Raw genomic sequence first — 18976 nt, 5'->3', positions numbered from 1 at the left:
TGCTTTAAACGGGGTCAAAAATCCAACATTCACAGTTATTTTTCAGGTTTCTGGTAAAAATAACGTTAGGAATGAATTAGGACCTTTCCTTAACTCCCGAATCGTAGTGATGAGACATCTTAAGAGGTTTTAGAATTTAGCTAATTCTTTAGGAGAAAATATTTGATAGACATGTTCTTGGAATTTGATGAATTTCCTGGCTTAAACATTTAATAAATTGATTTTAGGTTTTATCCAGTGAACTGTTCCGGTGCAACAAAGACGAAACTGCCACGTGGACTGCCAACGTCCGGTAAGTTTGCTTGAAGGAGATATCGGCCAGTAAATAATTGACCACGTTCTCCGAGCTGATACAACACGACAAGGCCAAGTGGCTCTAGATAGCTGCATTCATTGTAATTTGGACGTAAATGCATTTGTAAATAGGATATGAGCGATATGAAAATGAGCCTACTCGATAAACCTCCGAACTAATGTTTCACAACCAGCGGTAATTCCCTCAAGCAAAAAACAAAAAAAACAAAACACTGATAGCAATGGGTATAAAAGTTGGAGCAAGGTTTGCTTGGTTACTCAGACACACGCAGTAAGTACGCTTTCAGTCACATCAAAATTGCTGGACATTCTTGAACACATTAGTTATTTGCAAGAGTCGTCGAGTATTGGACATTGAAGGAGCTCGTAACCTTTATTCGTCGATCATTTTGTATTGTCATAAGATGTGTGCAGATAACCGTCAGGGGTGTTGTCGAATTGGTCCGATGGTTATAAGAATTTTGAGATCAACCAATTAGTGAGGTCGAACTGGTCCGACGGTTAGCACAGGTTCGACTGGTTCGACGCTAAAATATCGAAAACAAGGATCGAAGAAGCCTTATCGTCTTCTCTTATATGATACCAACTGCCCAACAAAATGACACAGGGCAATATAGTAAATATATATAGTGACCTTTCGGCCTTGCCAAATAACGTATATATGTATTGCCCTTTAGGATAGGTTAGGATCACCACTTTTGACCCGATTGTGTTTTGTCACCTTTTGAATATCTAAATCGCTCAGAAAACGACTATCTTAAAACCCCTCTCACTTAACATGGAAAATAGTGGACACTTCTACTCGCATTGCTCTGCTCTGAGATTGTCAATCAATCAATCAATCAATCAATCAATCAATCAATCAATCAATCAATCAATCAATCAATCAATCAATCAATCAATCAATCAATCAATCAATCAATCAATCAATCAATCAATCAATCAATCAATCAATCAATCAATCAATCAATCAATCAATCAATCAATCAATCAATCAATCAATCACTACTGATCTGCATTTAGGGCAGTCGCCCGGGTGGCAGATTCCCTATCTGTTGTTTTCCTAGCCTTTTATTAAATGATTTCAAAGAAAGTGGAAATTTATTGAACATCTCCCTTGGTAAGTTATTCCAATCCCTAACTCCCCTTCCTATAAATTAATATTTGTCCCAATTCGTCCTCTTGAATTCCAAATGTATCTTCATATTGTGATCTTTCTTACTTTTAAAGACAACACTCAAACTTATTCGTCTACTAATGTCATTCCACGCCATATTTCCGCTGACAGCTCGGAACATACCACTCAGTCGAGCAGCTCGACACTGAGTCTAGTGAAATGAGGCAGTTGTTGGGTTTTGGGGTTTAGGTTAGTAACGCGTTCGGGAATTCCTGCCTCTAACTGCCTAACAGAAACGCTCAAAATATAACCAAATATGCCCTTACATCACTAACATGAACAAAATATGACCAAAGCAATAAAATGGCCGAAAAATGAATTTATACCCGTCGGACCAGTTTGGTACTACCCAACTGTGAGTAACCAATTACAATTTATCTTGTAGCTGTCAACTAGCGCTTTCTTTGTCATAAGCCACAGTATTTGTTTAGGTGTGCACTTAATAATGTTCTCCATTTTACGTCAAAATAACTACTTCCTTTAACGATTTTTCTTTTTTTTTACAAGTCGCTTTACGTCGCACCGACCCAGATAGGTTTTATGGCGACGATGGGGTAGGAAGGAATACACAGTAGAATACAATATACTTTATTGCCGTTAGATAACATACAGTTGCAATAGACAAACTCAAATACAGTATATAACTTACAGTTTCTTCTTCTTCTTCTTCCTTTTCTACAGCTTTTCCCACACCTGTGGTGTAGCACAATATGTGAATTTGGCCCTGTTTTACGGACGGATGCCCTTCCCGACGCCAACCCTATATGGAGGGATGTAATCACTATTGCGTGTTTCTGTGGTGGTTGGTAGGGTGGTATGTTGTCTGAATATGAAGAGGAGAGTGTTGGGACGGACACACACACTCAGTCCCTGAGCCACAAGAATTAATCGGAAGCGATTAAAATCCCCGACCCGACCGGGAATCGAACCCGGGACCCTCTGAACCGAAGGCCAGTACGCTGACGATTCAGCCAACGAGTCGGTCAGTATATAACTTGCAGTTTAAAAAATATAAGTAGGCCTACATATAATTGTCATTAAACAGGTTTATATACATTGAAAAGTAAAATGAAAGCTTATCATGACACGTTGTGCTATTAGTCTATTGAATAGTTACCGTGGATCTGATCATAACTACCAGTGTTACCTACCTATTAGGAAGGTGCTGAATTTCATATTCGCCCCTTGACATTACCGTTACGTTTTCTTCAAATTCAGATAGTGAAAAAAACAGCCATTTTTAAGATATTTTTTGAAGTTGCTTAAGGGAATATCATTCCAGTGGGTAGGTAGCTTATTGAATAATTTAATCCCATTATATCTATTCATTTTCTTGTGTCCTTTTTAATCTAATGTGTGCTAAATTTAAATAGGAGCTGCCTGGCCGAGGCGGTGAGGGTGAGCTCCGTTCGTCCAGAAGGACGTGGTTCGATTCCCGGTCAGGAAGTCGTAAAATTTAAGAAACGAGATTTCCACGTCCGGAGGTGCATATGGTCCTGAAGTTCACTCAGCCTACACTAAAAATGAGTACCAGGTTAATTCCTGGGAGCAAAGGCGGCCGGACGTAGAGCCAACCACTGTACCCCACCAAGTGGTGAGGTTGCGGATAGTAACCACCCCTCCAAGGGCCTTCATGGCCTGTACGGAGATGACTTTGCTTTGCTTCGCTTTGCTAAATTAAATTATTTCTTCTCCGTATATCGTATGAATGTACATTTCTACGAGATGTCAGATCATAGAAATTTTCTTTGATATTAAAGATGCAATGCAATGTTTATAGTGATGGGAGAGTCATAATAGCAAGTTCTTGAAACACAGGCCTGCATGACTCCCTATTGGCCTTGTCTTTTTCACATCTTATTGCCTTCTTTTGCCACTTAAACACATCTTGTGCGCCTGTCGAATTTCCCCGTGATAAATGTGAAGGGAAGAAAGCATAGTATGCACACATCTGGTTACTACGGACTCTTTCAGTCTTCGAAGTAAAAATAACCCTCTAGACAATCTTTTACATAACTTTTGTGTGTGAGTATACCAGGTTAACTTAGAATCAAAACGTATTCCCAATAATTTGATAGAATTATGTTCATTCTCATCTGAAGTTGATTTAATTAAGTAAAAATAAGTAACTTCTGTCTTGTTACTATTTAAAAATAGTTTATTAGCCTGCAATCAATTGGATGATTTGTGTAGCATATCTAAATTTTTATTTTTCACATTTGTTAAGTCCTTTCTATTTTTTATAGTGATATCATCTGCATAGAGCACTGACCTCCAAGGTAAATTACTTACATTTATATACACGAAGAAGAGCTACTCTGAGTGCTACAGATTTTTGGTTTTCAACTTGTTCAATTTGACGTCTGTTGTTGAGATAGGTTGTGATTTATAATAGGCCTAATTCTACATCTTTAACCCCGTAATAGTTGAGCTTTCTGGCATGGAATCAAAAGCTTTACTGAAGGCTAACAATGTAACACATGTTATGCGGTGAGACTCAAAACCCTGTATTACCTCAGTCACAACAGTTTCTACGGCTTTAATGGTGGATTTACCAGTTCTGAAAACAAAAGTGCGGTATTTAATAAATTGTACTTTTCAAATTATGCTGATAACTCTTCCTTTATACAATGCTCTATTATTTTAGATATAATTGGAACAATTGAAATGGGTCGACAGTTGCCTGGATCCAATCTATCACAATTCTTAAAGACAGATATTCTGACTGTAAATTTCAAACAATCTGGAAAAATTCCTTCAGTCAGTTTCCATCTGAGTTAAAGGAACTAAATAATGCCAATAATTGTTTTTAGGATATAGTTACTTAAGCCATAATAATAATCTTCGCAGTTTGAGTAGGTAGCTTATTGAATAATTTAATCCCATTATATCTATTCATTTTCTTGTGTCCTTTTTAATCTAATGTGTGCTAAATTTAAATAGGAGCTGCCTGGCCGAGGCGGTGAGGGTGAGCTCCGTTCGTCCGGAAGGACGTGGTTCGATTCCCGGTCAGGAAGTCGTAAAATTTAAGAAACGAGATTTCCACGTCCGTTAGATAACATACAGTTATACATACAGGTATTTTACCTGTTGAAAGCGTTCGAGTCGCAATTATGGGTTGCCACAATGGACAAAGTAAAGCATATCAAGATAATGTTTTTATCACATAGAAATATAGCGATGATATGGAACTTTTAGGTTACGGAGGTCCGTAAAAATGAGATCTTAAGATGTGTACAGATCCACGTATGGTGGTGGTAACTATTCTTTCGATGTTGTTCATAGGCAAGTCGAACTTCTTCCAGAATTCTACGAACAAGGCAGGTATTGTGCCACGAGCACCAATCATTAGGCCGATAATCTCTACTTCATTCAGCTGGTATTTATTTTTGTAGAATGGAATGGTGGGCGCGTAGATGTTCTGCTTTTCAAGATGAACTTCATTAGACTGGCCGACATGGTGCTCGAATTGGATGGTCGGATCGATAATGAAGCCTTTCTTGCCGTTATCTTTAAAGGCAAGTATGTCAGTTCGTCTTGTACTCCCTGTTGTAGACAAACCGTGGACTTCTTCATATACACGAAAGTTTTTGCTACGGAGTTATGCTGCAATCAGTGATCTTATCTTGTGGTGACGCGAGTTTCTCAGTACTTCGTCGTAGGGGCAAGAACCCAGAACGTGAGCCAGTGTTTCTTTCTCTCTGACGCATCTGCGACAGAGGTTTCCGCCCTGAGTGCTGCCCGGGATAGTTCGTACTGCAGAAACATTCGATGTAATCTTGATTGCCTCTCGCCATTCGCTACAAGAAAGTCCCTGGTGATGCCTAATCCAATTATCGGCCGGAGTGTATTCTTTATACAACTCTACACCGATCCCCTTCTGAGGCAAAGAGCACCAAGTTGCCATTTCACGACTTCTTAGTTCTTGGTGGATTTTTCTTGGATTTGGAAGGTCACTGCCTTTATTGGAGAGTCTGTTTAAATCTGTGATGTTGAGGGCCTGTGGACAACGCGTCGTTTCGGATGTCAGATCACGCATCTTAAAAACGTAGCTATTGCTGGCTCGGCAAAGAGCGTTGCATGCGCTTATTTGTTGCAGATGTACTTCCCAGCTTGCTTTGAAAAGTCCGAGGCCTTTGAATCTTAAGTCAGTATACAGAGCACTATCGGGTGTATCCGTGGGTAATTGCAAAATTTCCTTTAGGGAGCTCTTTACCATTTTGTCGGCGGTTTTCATGAAGCTAAGAGGTACTTGTGTAATTTCAGCGGTCTGAAAAGCATACACGAGAGTAGGGCTGACTGTTTTGTTCAAAACAATGAACTGTTGATCTGCTGTAAGCGCATCTAACTTCTTGTGCAAGGTTTTTAAAGAAGTGTTCGCATCAAATGTGAGTGTTTCGTTAAAAGTGACGCCAGGATATCGAATTTCTTATCTTTCTTTAATAGTACTGATCCTAAAATTGTCGTGAATATCGAGCACTCCGTCCACGACTTTCCCTTTTTCAATACATATGCCCACACATTTGTTGGCATTTATCTGTAGACCGATTTCCTGGAACAACGTGATAGCGATGCGTTTCAACTCAAGAGCTGCTTCTTTATTTTTGCCAACAATGACTGTGTCATCGGCGAAACCAACAATACTAAGAGGGGGCAATTCTGCAGAAACTGGTTTGCCATATGCTTGTAGTAGGTTTTCTTCTGTTATCTCATAAAAAATGAAATCTGTGGCAAGGTTATACAATGCTGGCGATAATGGAGATCCCTCTCAACAAGCGAATTGGCTTCGTTTTACCCTTAGTGGTTTCGATCTGTGTTGTATTGTCAGTCTGTAGATTAATGATTAGTTCCTTCAGTTTAGATGGAAGTGGCTCGGCAGCTATTGTTACATTTAGGCGCTGATGTCCGATGTTGTCGAAGGCTTTTGATATGTCTAAAAAAATCACGGTAACATCTTGCTTATCTGTCTTTGCTGTTTTGAGGAGTCCTCTGAGAATAGAAGTATTTATAAGGCATCTTGGCTGGACGTTAAAGCCTCTTTGGTGTTCATTGAAAGTTACAAAGGAGCGCAAATGCTGATCTAATACCCTTTCAATAACACGTTTAATTACCGATCACATCGTTACCGGTCTCCAGTTTGACAGACATTCGACATCGCCTTTCTTATGTATCAACACGGTTCTAGCACCCTTTAGACACTGGGGTATTTTACCTGTTGAAAGCGTTCGAGTCGCAATGCTTGCTATGATTTCGCATACCGTGTCGTCCCTGATGACACGTACTAAGACACGGTCAGGACCAGGAGCGGTATCTACTGCAATTCGATGTGTTGCTGCGGAGATTTCTTCTTTTGTGATTCTGGGGCTGAACGTTTCATCTAGCTCTACACGGTCTACGTCACTGATTTTGGAGCAGTAATCGTGCCTTATATTGGAATTTTCAATGGAAAATAAATCAGAGTAAGTGACAAATATTTTGGAAATATCGACGTTGCAAGATTCAGATCTTGGATTCAGTACCCTCCGCACGGCTTTCCTTCGCTGATTGTAGAACTGAAACTGAGTGAGCTGAGAGTCATATTCACGTTTTCTTTCTTGGCGTTCTCTCTTGGTCGCACGTTGTGGATTCGAGGACTTACTATATGTTTTACCTTGATGTCCGAGACGTTGTTTTCTCCTGGCTTCGTAATATTTCGTAGCAGGGTGTTTTGACCAGGTAAGAGAAGGATAGAGTTACTCAGAAATTCCGACAACTCCCACACGAGTATGTCGAACTCAGAATCGTTTTCACTGGAGAACTGAATGAATTTGTTCTTCCATTCCTTTAATTCTGACCGAAAAGTAGTCTCCTCTTGAACAGGATATTGATGCTCGATGGAAATAATATCATCTTCTGACTGAGATACGCGTTGACTGAAGTTGGTTAACAAGGTAGTTCGATGTATTTGTGGATGAGAGCGACTAATGTGAATGTTTACACCTCTTGCTCCTTGAAAATATCCACCACAGTGAGGGCATTGGGTTCTTCGCGTATCGGAATTATCTTCCGGTCTGTTCACAGTCTTCTCGTATTTTTCATCCTATACATCTTCACTTTCTGTCTCAGAGTCCGAATATTTATACTGTGGTCTAAAATTTCTTCCTAACGAAGACAATATTCCCGTGGAGCCCGTAGAAGTAGTAGGTCGTTCCGTAGGGGCGTAGTACTGATTCTCATTCTGGCTTAACCTGTCTTTATGCTTCTTCCCCATGTGGACAAGCAAACCTTTATGAGAAAAGGTTTTATCACAGTGAAGGCATTTATTTCTTGTTTTATATCGGTCTCCATTTTGAATGAGGACGGTGCACAGTGGGACGAAATGACGGAAACGTGGCCGAAAGTCTAAATCTTGGTAAAATTGGACATAAATGGGTACTATAAGGTTTTTGATATTGCTGATTACGAATCTTATGTTAAAATTGAAAAATTCAAAATGGCGGATCCAATATGGCGGACCAAAATTCGTAAAAGTTGGTTTAATTGGACAAAAATGAGTATTATAAGGTTTTTGATACTGCTGATTACGAATTAGATGTTAAATTGAAAAATTCAAAATGGCGGATCCAATATGGCGGACCAAAATTCGTAAAAGTTGGTTTAATTGGGCAAAAATGAGTATTATAATTTTTTTGATACTGCTGATTACGAATTAGATGTTAAAATTGAAAAGTCAAATTGGCGGATCCAATATGGTGGACCAAAATTCGTAAAAGTTGGTTTAATTGTGCAAAAATGAGTATTATAAGGTTTTTGATGCTGCTGATTACGAATTAGATGTTAAAATTGAAAAAGTCAAAATGGCGGATCCAATATGGGGGACCAAAATTCGTAAAAGTTGGTTAAATTGGTCAAAAATGAGTATTATAACGCTTTTGATACTGCTGATTACGAATTTGATGTTAAAATTGAAAAATTCAAAATGGCAGATCCAATGTATCGAACAATTTTTAAAAAAATATAATATTTATAGGCAAAAATATAGTTAATTAATTATTGAAAAACGAAAGTAGTTATTGTTTTTGAATTTAGGATTTTTCAATTATTATCAATAAATATAATTTGTGAATATTAATACATTTTATTAGAATTGAACAAAAGAAACATTACAATATAAGTTTACATCTTTATCCTTATCCTATTGGCTTTGATGTTCTTCAACAGTTGCTTCTGATTCATCTTCGAAATCGCTAATCTGTCCGCCCGAATCATAATCTTCGAAGGAATCACTGTCCCCACAAAAATCATCGTCGTCTGAATCTTCATCACTGTTAGAAGCAACTGGAGGTAACACTAAGAGAGTTTTCGCTTCTGGTAATAAAACCTTCTCTTCTTTGGGACGTACTTGACGCAAGGATGCTATAAAAGGATCAGTTGTTGACAGAAGTCTTCGAAAAATATCCCCCATGTTTTAAACTCGAGAACACTTTCGTGCGTGGTATTCTCGGTTTCGTTTGATTAATTTATTAGTCGCTTCTTGCGCTTCTTCTGATAGTTTGCCAATCGGTAGTAATGCTGCTTTCACTATATCCGGTCCGTGGATCAGTAGTCGGTGAACTCCAGTTGGCATGTTGTACCAGGGATACAATTGAACAAAGTATCTGGCTGTTTCTGTACAATATGTGCGAAATTTATCTATGTTAATTTCTTCACCACTTGAAATTGTTTGCAATATAACGTGAAAACGATGAATCAGATCCTGATTGACTCCGGTTATACTAGCTGATGTACGTGCGTTTTCGAAGAAACGTCGAGCCGTATTTCCATCATTAGTGCTGCCACCACCAGCTTTTGGCATATCAATGAGAAGTCCTAATTCTTTTCTGAAGCCATCCTGGACCATACGTTTTCTGCTTTCTTTCGCGGCTTTGTCTTCGGTTTTGCGCGCTTGCCACTTCTGTGTTTCACTTTGATATGATATATGAATGAGACATTAGAAGCAACGAATCCACGCATGAAGAGTTGACAGTCCTAATTTGTAATGATCGACGTTTACTGGTTTCTTTAACATTGCGTCAATGTCGTTGAACTTACTGGATGTTGCTTGACATAAATAACAACGTTGAGATGATTTAGTTCCCGTAACTGCATTACATACTTTACCGTCAACCAGGGTCATAGCTAATTCATATGTGACCACAATTTTTCTTGTGGCGATTACTCTTTCTAAAGGTTGCAATTGTTGAATCTGTTTGTCGTAATAAGATTTTTCATTCAGTTAGGTTTCGATGGTTTCTTTTACAAATTCTAATTTTAATGGCCTAAAATATTGAGTAGATGAAGGTTTTGTATTGGACCAAACTACAGATTGAACATTAGAAATTGTATTAACTGCTTTAAGTTGCAATGGAACAATCGAAGTGAAAAGTAAACTTGTATCTGAAATATTTGGATCAGTAAATTTCATTTTATAAATACTTTGTCCCGAAGTCCCATCGAAGCCCCACTTGCAAATAAAATTCATATGCTCAAGTTCTTCATCGGTCATTTGCGCAATATTGTTCTCCTTAAGTAACAAAATGCGATTTAAAGTATGATCTAATAAACCTTGCAATTTAACCTCAGCTCTGGATTCTGTAAAACTAAGGCAATCATCATGGGGGTAACAATCATTTTTAGCATGGCCACAGCCGTATATGGTGGAATAACGTTCATACCCTTCGCTTTGAAACGGTTTCTCATTAGTTGATATCGTCCTTTTGACATTCCTGTATCAAAAATAAGAGCTAGAGCTTCATCCCCGTTAAGGCCTGTATTATTTGAAGAAGATAATTTTTTCCGAAATTCTGCGACGTCAGATGGATTAGATATTGAAACATCTTTCACAATTTTGGAAGCATCTAAATTTCCTGAAGCTCGGAGACTCATTTGCGCAGCGTATGTCAGTTCTTTGTGATTATACTTCTCACGAATCTCCGCGGTTCTTCTTCTTTTTGATCTGTCGGACATTTCGTCAAATTCTTTTGGAGGTCGACCCATTGATCCACGCTGTTCGCTTCTCGTAGTAACACCAGGTACAGGAAAATTAATTAAACCATTTAGCCATGTTTCATTTTTCTTAAAAAAATAATCATTACGTTTGGAAGGCTGCTTATGTTTGGTCCTAAACACGTGAAATAAAGTTGAAATAATTGGCCTCATGTATTCCGGTAATGTATAAGGTTGTCCAATATTGTCAGCCACAAATTTTTCCAAATTGTCAACAACTACTTGCAGGTCACTGGAGAGATATGGTTTCATTTGGATGAAAATGTCTTTTCTCGAAAAATGCACATTATCATGGTTACTAGATGAACCTGAAAAAGCATAAAAAATAATATATACACATATATATATACATATGTATGTGTGTGTTTGTGTGTGTCTGTGTGTGTATGAAAAAAAAGATAGGACAGAATATAATAGCATCGTTTGTCCTTTTCTAAGTTATGCGTCAGATCCTTCAAAAGAAGGGTCAATGTTTCCATCTCCTTTCATCACATTCTTTCCTTTACTCTGCTACACGTATAAATAATAGCATAATTCACAGAAATATTGCTATAACTGAACTTTTATATAACTTTTTACAAAATGCATAAATATCGGCTAATACCAATTTTCACTTCAAATGTGGTTCATTACCGGAGTAGTGGCTAGTAGTGCGGTTTTCCAAGAGATTTTTAAAGTAAATTAATTATACTTCATCATAGTATGCGAGATTTAGCCGAATGCTGTCGTATACATAACTTTTACCTATCATTTGTTACTATATTTCAGTATTATTTTACGTTATTTAGCATAAAAGTTAATTATAAATAAACAACTGTTAATATTTTGTTTAACATCTAATAAGGTCTGAATAATAAACTACATACCAGGAGAAACATTATCCATTTTGTCGATACTTTTATAAACGTCTGAGATCACTTTTATCAATATCTTAACATGTGATACGTTGCTCGCTCCGCTTGCCTCGTGCGTGACTAACAGAAACGCTACGCGTTTGACCTGCTGTGCAACTTCACAATGAACCGGCTGGCTGTTTCTAGGGCCGGAATTCAATAGTCCCAACGTTCCTATTACCAACTTATGAGTCGAAAATCCCCAATAGAAAACTTTTTATTTCGGACTTTTGCCCACGTTTTCGTCCTTTCGTCCCACTGTGCGGTGGTATGATAATTCATGGCAGAGTACCATAGCGACCAAATAACAGTTTAACTAAAATCTAGCGCCTAGCGATCGCGGCGGAATTATTATAAGTTAACGGAGAGGTCAGAGTGGACTTTTGCAAAGAGAGTGCTAACTAAGGACCATAATCGCGGCCCCCTTCATCAGCCTCTATTGGCAGTTATTTGAGTTAAACCAACGACATGAAAGATGTAGACTGCTAAACATACTCGTTAAAGCGCCCCTGGTTGAAGCACAGCGAACTAACTTTTGCCTGTAACTATCATGGAGGCTGCCACTTCTTGGTCTTGACATTTAGCCCTTATCAGTTCAATGAATTAATGAGATTATAGTGTATGTTATTGCAAATTAAAGATTTATTTAAAAATAAACACGACATTTTCAGACATGATTAATGTTGCATTTATGTTATAGTGAAATAGGCGCGGTGAATATGGTGAGCATTTGCTTGATTAAAACAAGAATTATGTACGTAGAAGGATGGATAATCCGGCATCATACACTAACAATAAAGTCGTTCACTTCAGAAAGACATGTTATACGTACAGCAGTTCATTGAGGAATTCACACGCGTAGAGAAAGATACCACTGCCTTTTCATGACATACCTTCAGTGTCATTCTGGTATAATTTTTGAATTTTGCTTCTTGGTCTGGTTTGTTATGTTTTATGCTTTTTGCTACTTATGGCTACTTTATAAGAACTTCTGTGCAACATGCAGCACATACGTCCGTTGGTTGCGGCATCCTCTGCCTGTCCTAACGGGCCACTAAATGGGGTAACCCCGGATTCTAAAGTTGAGAACACCTGACCCCTGATTGAGTGTAGCATTCCTTCCACATACGGTATCCTACCAGCTTTACCATTTTAATATTTCTACCGGACCTCTCTTGGTCAAACTTCGCCTGACTTCATTGTACTGAATTCATAGCCTACATTTATTTATTTATTTATTTATTTATTTATTTATTTATTTATTTATTTATTTATTTATTTATTTATTTATTTATTCTTCTTTCTTCGTTTCGGCCTGCTGTGGACCACGTTATTTCAACCATTTGCATCCTTGAGCTTTAATTCTTCCCCAGTACTCACGCATTCTCGTTCTGTGACCCTCCTTTCTTTCATCAGTCCACTTCTTGCCTGTTTTCAACTTTGGCCTTTCTTGGAACCTCTTGTATCCCTGGAGCTTTTTCTGGGGAGGAGCACGTTTCTGGATGTCTTCGAGTGTGATTCCTATTTCTTGAAGGTATTTTTCAACTTAGACAAACCAGGGTCCCTTGGTTTTCTTGTTAAGAAAGTAGGAAAAGATCCTATTAGTCTGTCTCTGTGTGCTCATGCGTGCTATATGGCCATAAAAATTAATCCTCCTTTTCCGAATCGTGTCCGTTATCCTCTCCATATGCTGGTACAGATAGCTGTTGTGTCGTCTCCTGTACTCACCATTTTCTTTGATTGGTCCAATAATCTTTATCAGGATTTTTCTTTCTTTAGCTTCTAGCTTCTCCATCAGACCTTTTCTGTTCATTGCAAGGCATTCTGCTGCGTACAGTGCTTCCGGGCGTACAACCGAACAATAATGGCTAAGCTTGGCGTTGATGGACCCTGATATTTATTTATTTATTTATTTATTTATTTATTTATTTATTTATTTATTTATTTATTTATTTATTTATTTATTTATTTATTTATTTATTTATTTATTTATTTATTCATTCATTTAGTTTAACCTTGCACACCTTCAAAAAGACCGTACCAGTACTCCATCACACAACTTCTCCAGATCCATTCTATGGCAGATTCAAAGGAAATAAGCATATGTTTTGTTTTGCCTGCAAGTGTCATGGCTGCCAGTGGTTCAAGTAGATTCAAAGATGGCCATCAGATTAGCAGTCTATGTTTTTAAGGTCGTTGAGTTAAACGTAGTATAATGCGTGCGTTATTTTCAACGCATGGTTTGCTTGATAACATGCAATCTATGATTGACATAACAAGATCGATTAAAATGTCTACTATCGTTGCTACCAAATCCATTATAACCAAGTACAATAACTCACAAAAAGAGCCACGATTCCGCCGGATAACATCAGTGCACTATTAAAACCCACGAATGAACAGTACAAATTAACAACGACGCCTTAAAAACCGACCAGGCACTTATTTCTTATAGCACAATGACAGAGCACTTCATCCGCACAGCCATCTCTCAACTTTTCAAGCTTTATCTCTTGCCACCTAAGTGGAGGTCTGTAAGTTTCAGGAATTCCATTATTTTAACATGCTATTGTATATTGTTACATTATCACTGGAGGCGTTACTGTTGTTCATATATTTGACACTACTGTATTTACAAAATATTCATTCAATACATCAGGTTCTATTGGCACTGACACTTTATCCTCTGTCCTACCAATTTTATCGTTTATAACTGACCAAGCTGCTTTACATTTTTTGAGTTGTTAATAAAATAATAATTGGTTTGCTTTTTGCTGCTTTTATTTCTTTAGATAGCACTTTTTAATAAAGACACAATTTTCTTTATCATCTGAAGAACCCCCGCTTTTTGCTTTAATGTAATAAATCATCTTTAGATTCCTAATAGCTGCAAGGCGAGGAGTGTATCATTTCCCTTTCTGTTTACTTTATATTTACTTGATGTTTTATTATTTTTGTTGTTCTAGGACAACATACTCTCGTACAGGATCCTAACATTTGCAAAAAGTTTTCAGTTGCTTTAGAAACATTACTGGAGTTTGCTATCCTGTTTTCAAAATTGATGTACAGTAATTCATTTCTCAGCTTAAAAATGTTATCATCTCCTAACATTCTAAAGTGTAAAAGTGGTCTGTGGTTACCGTGTTTTTGCAAGATACTTTTGAATTTTAACCAGAGACCGCAGTGATCAGACAAAAAAGGATCTGTGACACCACATGTACAGTCGCTTTTATGAACATTAGTAATGATATTCTCTGTTGTATACAAGAAGTACGATATACAAAACACAACATAAAAGTTTATTAGTTTGCAGTCTTTCCTACAATATGTACAAAATAAAAGGAATTTAGACTTGCTTCTTAGAATGCTGAATACGCTAGATAACAACATAAGTTAGTTGACTGTTTGTAGAAGAAATATATACATATACACACTCTGAATTCTATATGTACAATGAGATCTATCTTGACGAGATAGGATGCCCAAAGGAGTGAAAGTTTGCGATAGCAGATGGCTATCTGAAGTTTGAGAAATTTGAAGGGAACTTGGAGCAACGTTCGTGTTAGCAGAATGCTAAGTAGGTGTATGTCAGTTACACGGGAGGCGGGTATCTTGAGGCGTAGTTGTCCTGAGGTGAAACCTCCCGATCAGAATTAGTCCACCTGTACAGTACACGTTTTTAAGAGGGTGCCTCCGTGTCTGACACACGGTGTAGTTTGATCGCTGGACACAGCTGACTGCCTGGAGCGGTGAAAACGCCGCACCAATATATACACGCTGGCTGACGTCACACAATATACGTCAGCGCACTGCTGTCCACACCTCGTACATCGAGTAGGTTCAATGCGTTAGCGGGTTGCGGAGCTCCCAGGCGGAGGACACTACAACATTGTCCAAACAGGATTTTTTTTCTAGTAGGTTGGTCATTGGCGAGAGAGAAGTTATAAGACCTTAGAAGATCACACAAATAGATTTTGGCAGATGATTGAACTAAATTGTTAATATTAATGTATCCAATAATAATAATAATAATAATAATCGTATGGCCTCAGCTACCGTGTGCAGACATTTCAATTTGACGCCATCTGGCTGTCTGCTCGTCAATTTCGACGTTCCGTTTTACTCTAGGTCCACTAGATGGCAGACCGAGTAAACCGAAACTCTCTTGGGCGTCCATGGCTGAGATTTAATGAATTTTGTCGGGTAAACACCAAATGTGTCACCACAGATCTTTTACATGCCGACATCGTACGACATGGAGTGTCGAATGGACTTTTTTCCGCCCTTCAAAAATCCGACTACCTCTGCCGGGTTTGAACCCGCTGTCTTGGGCCCGGAGGCCGACACTCTACCACTGATCCACAGAGGCACCTATGTAATAGATTTTATAGTTTCGATACCTATCCAAGCACTCTGTTAAATTATCCCACAATTTCATAAAAATGTTAATGTCGGAATCAGGTGTTCGATATAGAGAAACAGTTATCAGTTTAAAATGAGTAAATATCATCCCGGCTACTTCAAATAGCTTCTCTTCACAGAACTGATCTAAGTGTAAAACAGTGTATTTCATGTTGGTATTCATTTTCTTACATATTGCAACACCCCCGTTTGGAATCCAACTTCTACAGAAATATGTCATTACCTCGTATCCTGGGTGAATATACACGTCAACATCTTCCTTTTACAAGCCAATGTTCATTCACACACAGAATATCAACAGAGAATTAATTCAGGAACATTTCAATTTCACCAAGCTTATTTCTGATGGACTGTGAGTTGATATGGAAAATAGTAAGTTCTGTATTTGCATAATAATGTTTGCTAGCGATCTAAACTGTTCGTGGAGTTTGGTCCACTGTCACTGCAAGCTTTTCTCTGGTATTAACGTCTGTACTATTTCCTAATGTTATATTTACCTCATAATTTGCGACTCCCTTGTGAACCTGGATCCTTGTGCTTAAATATTGATTGAAGCACCCAGGTTTTCCAAACAAGTTTCCCTGTACATGCCACTTCAGTGGTGTAGGTTTACTGATATTTAATTTATCCTGAAAATCATTCCTGATAATGTTAACAATTTGTCTATTTAGGGTTCCTTGTGTATGTATGTTGAGTCCTCAGCCCTAAGGCTGGTTGGATCCTCAACAGCTCTGCCATCAGATTCCCGTTGCTTTCCTCACCGAGCCAGAGTTGCTATTACATATCAGTCCACCAAGCCCACTGAAATGCATGCATCGTCTGACCCTATGAGCAACATTTTCACACCATTCATTGCAGGGACTGGCTGCGTAAGGAATGGCATTACTAGCATCGCTCATACCTCAGTCACTTTCATATCGTCAAAGCCAAGGATGAGACAGAGACAGATCAATGAAAGTAACAAAATTGCTCTAGCCTATACCAGAAGACATAGTGCACTGCAAACACTAGGTCCTGCCAGCAAAGGCATAGGGTTCCTTACCCATCTCTATTAAAGTGCAGGCCATGCTTAGTAAATAAGTGCCTGCTAAACCCCGAAGCATCTACTAAATCAACATTTCTAAAATGTTTAAACAATTTATTAATTCTCATATTTACATCCTGCACAGCGTGGATCACACATGAGTCTTTTACAAGATCATGCCTATATGGTACATTAACTACAATAATTTGAAATCAGGTAATTTAGAAATCTTACCTTTGAGGTTGATAACTAATTCCTCACCTTTATCTACAGCAATATCATTTGTCCCACTTAATAATCACTACGTAGTTGTCCTTCTCTGAAACAGGATCACAATCCTTAAGAACATTTCGTGTTCTAGCACCCTGTTTTACTAATCCATACACCTCCATCCCCGGATTCTGCAGATAAGACTTGATATTTTCTGCCATTCCTCGTCCTTGACTGTCCGCGTACAGATGGTTTTTCGGCGGCCGTGGCCTTAATTAAGGTTTACCTGGTGTGACATTGGGAAACCACTGAAAACCATCTTCAGGGCTGACGACAGTGGAGTTCGAACCCACTATCTCCTGAGTGCAAGCTGACAGCTGCGCCCCTAACCGCACGGCCAGCTCGCTCGGTTTTAATAATTTTCGAAGACGTCGAGGGATTAGAATTTTGTCCTGCAGGAGCTAGTTTCGTGCTAGCAAATCTACTGACAGGAGGTTGGTGTATTTGAAACCTGAAATGAGCCAGGATCGAACCCGCTAAACTGAGCTCAGAAGACGAGCGCTTTACCGTCTATGCTACTTAGAGAGTCTACCCCCTACCGTTCAGGCACTTCTCCCAACAGTGAAAAAGTTCCTCTATACTCTCCATAATGGCTGGCTGTTGATTAAACCACTGTTCTATAGAATCATAGACCACTTGATTGGCGATGAAACGCTTTCTCTTCAGGGTCTTCCTTCTTCAGAGGGCCAAATCCACACGATAGTCGCAAGGAGACTAAGCCCAGTGTACCCGGTGCTGGGTTGACAGCGTGTTGACGTGCGTGGAGCATAAGCACATCTTATGACAGTTTTCCCGTCAAAGGACCTTCTGTGTACAGAAATTCAACCCTCCTACTTCGTATTCGTTTGGACAAAACACTTAAACACGATATTGCTTCAACATTTTCCTCTTCTTAGTAGACGCGTGTCTAGACATCGGTGGTAGAACGTCGTGGGGGGAAGGGGGGCGAGGGAGGCAGTCACCTCCCCCGAACTTTGTGGAGAAAATATTACATTTTTAACCGGCTGAAACTAGGAATTATAGGAATTATTAAAAAAGCATTTGTACAAGCCCTGTTGTCTTATGAGCTAATTCTTGCGTTTAATTTCTTTAATTACTAACAAAATTATTAGCGCAAATCCGCACGAAATATCGTTCGTCACGGCCAACCGATTTGTACAGCACCACAGCAAGTAGCGGACACTCGCGCAGCAGCGTATACCAGGTGCTGTGAGGAAGGGCAGCAGCGGTAAAACGTTTTGCCAAGATCATGGACACTGAGGTAGGATTCACCCGCTTGTCACGCGCATTCGTCAGTCTGGCAGTCTCTTTAGTGTCTGTTAGTTTCTTAGTGTGTGGTCAAATACTGAATGATTTTTAATTGTATAATTACACCGTGCTTCTATTTAATTGTAATACTTGTGTAATATTATTGTCCCTATGGTGGAAGTTTTGTTGTGTAGTATTGAATCAAAATCTCAAAATCTATTATTAGCGTACTTAAATTGGTAAACTGTCAACCTTTACCTTTCTGTCGAAATTCGCTCAGAGAGCATCAGAAAAACTTGAATTTTGTAGTTTTTTCAAAAAAAGTTTTGATGTATATACCCATCCCCCCCCCCCCCCCGCAAACCCCCGTGTACATTTTGTTGTCTGTAAATTCTTTGCGCCCCCACTTCTAATTACCAATTGCCGCTACTGCGTGTATACGCCATATGCCCTCTGCTTAACTCCACTCATTAAATATGCCTACTGATTTCTTGCGTATACCTTCCACTTCAGTTGATTTCCTTTTAAATTTCGCCTTTCTTTCCAGCTACGCTGGTAATCGTGAACATCGAAGGTTCAGCTTGATTAATAACATTACAGTAT

General features: G+C 38.7%; 1 protein-coding gene across 1 annotated transcript in view; it reads left to right on the top strand.

The window, feature by feature from the left end:
* The first annotated feature begins 233 nt into the window (after positions 1-233).
* The window catches only part of LOC137501008 (uncharacterized), a 175095-nt gene continuing 156352 nt past the window's right edge, over positions 234-18976 (top strand). Inside the window, exon 1 of the mRNA XM_068227843.1 lies at positions 234-292. The gene's annotated coding sequence lies outside the window, so the exon portion shown is untranslated. The remainder of the gene's footprint in view (positions 293-18976) is intronic.

This window comes from Anabrus simplex, chromosome 1, assembly GCF_040414725.1.
Source record: "Anabrus simplex isolate iqAnaSimp1 chromosome 1, ASM4041472v1, whole genome shotgun sequence".
In the NCBI taxonomy this organism is placed as follows: Eukaryota; Metazoa; Arthropoda; class Insecta; order Orthoptera; family Tettigoniidae; genus Anabrus; species Anabrus simplex.
The sequence above is the reverse complement of the archived record's forward strand: the minus strand, read 5'-3'. Positions and strand labels throughout refer to the sequence as shown.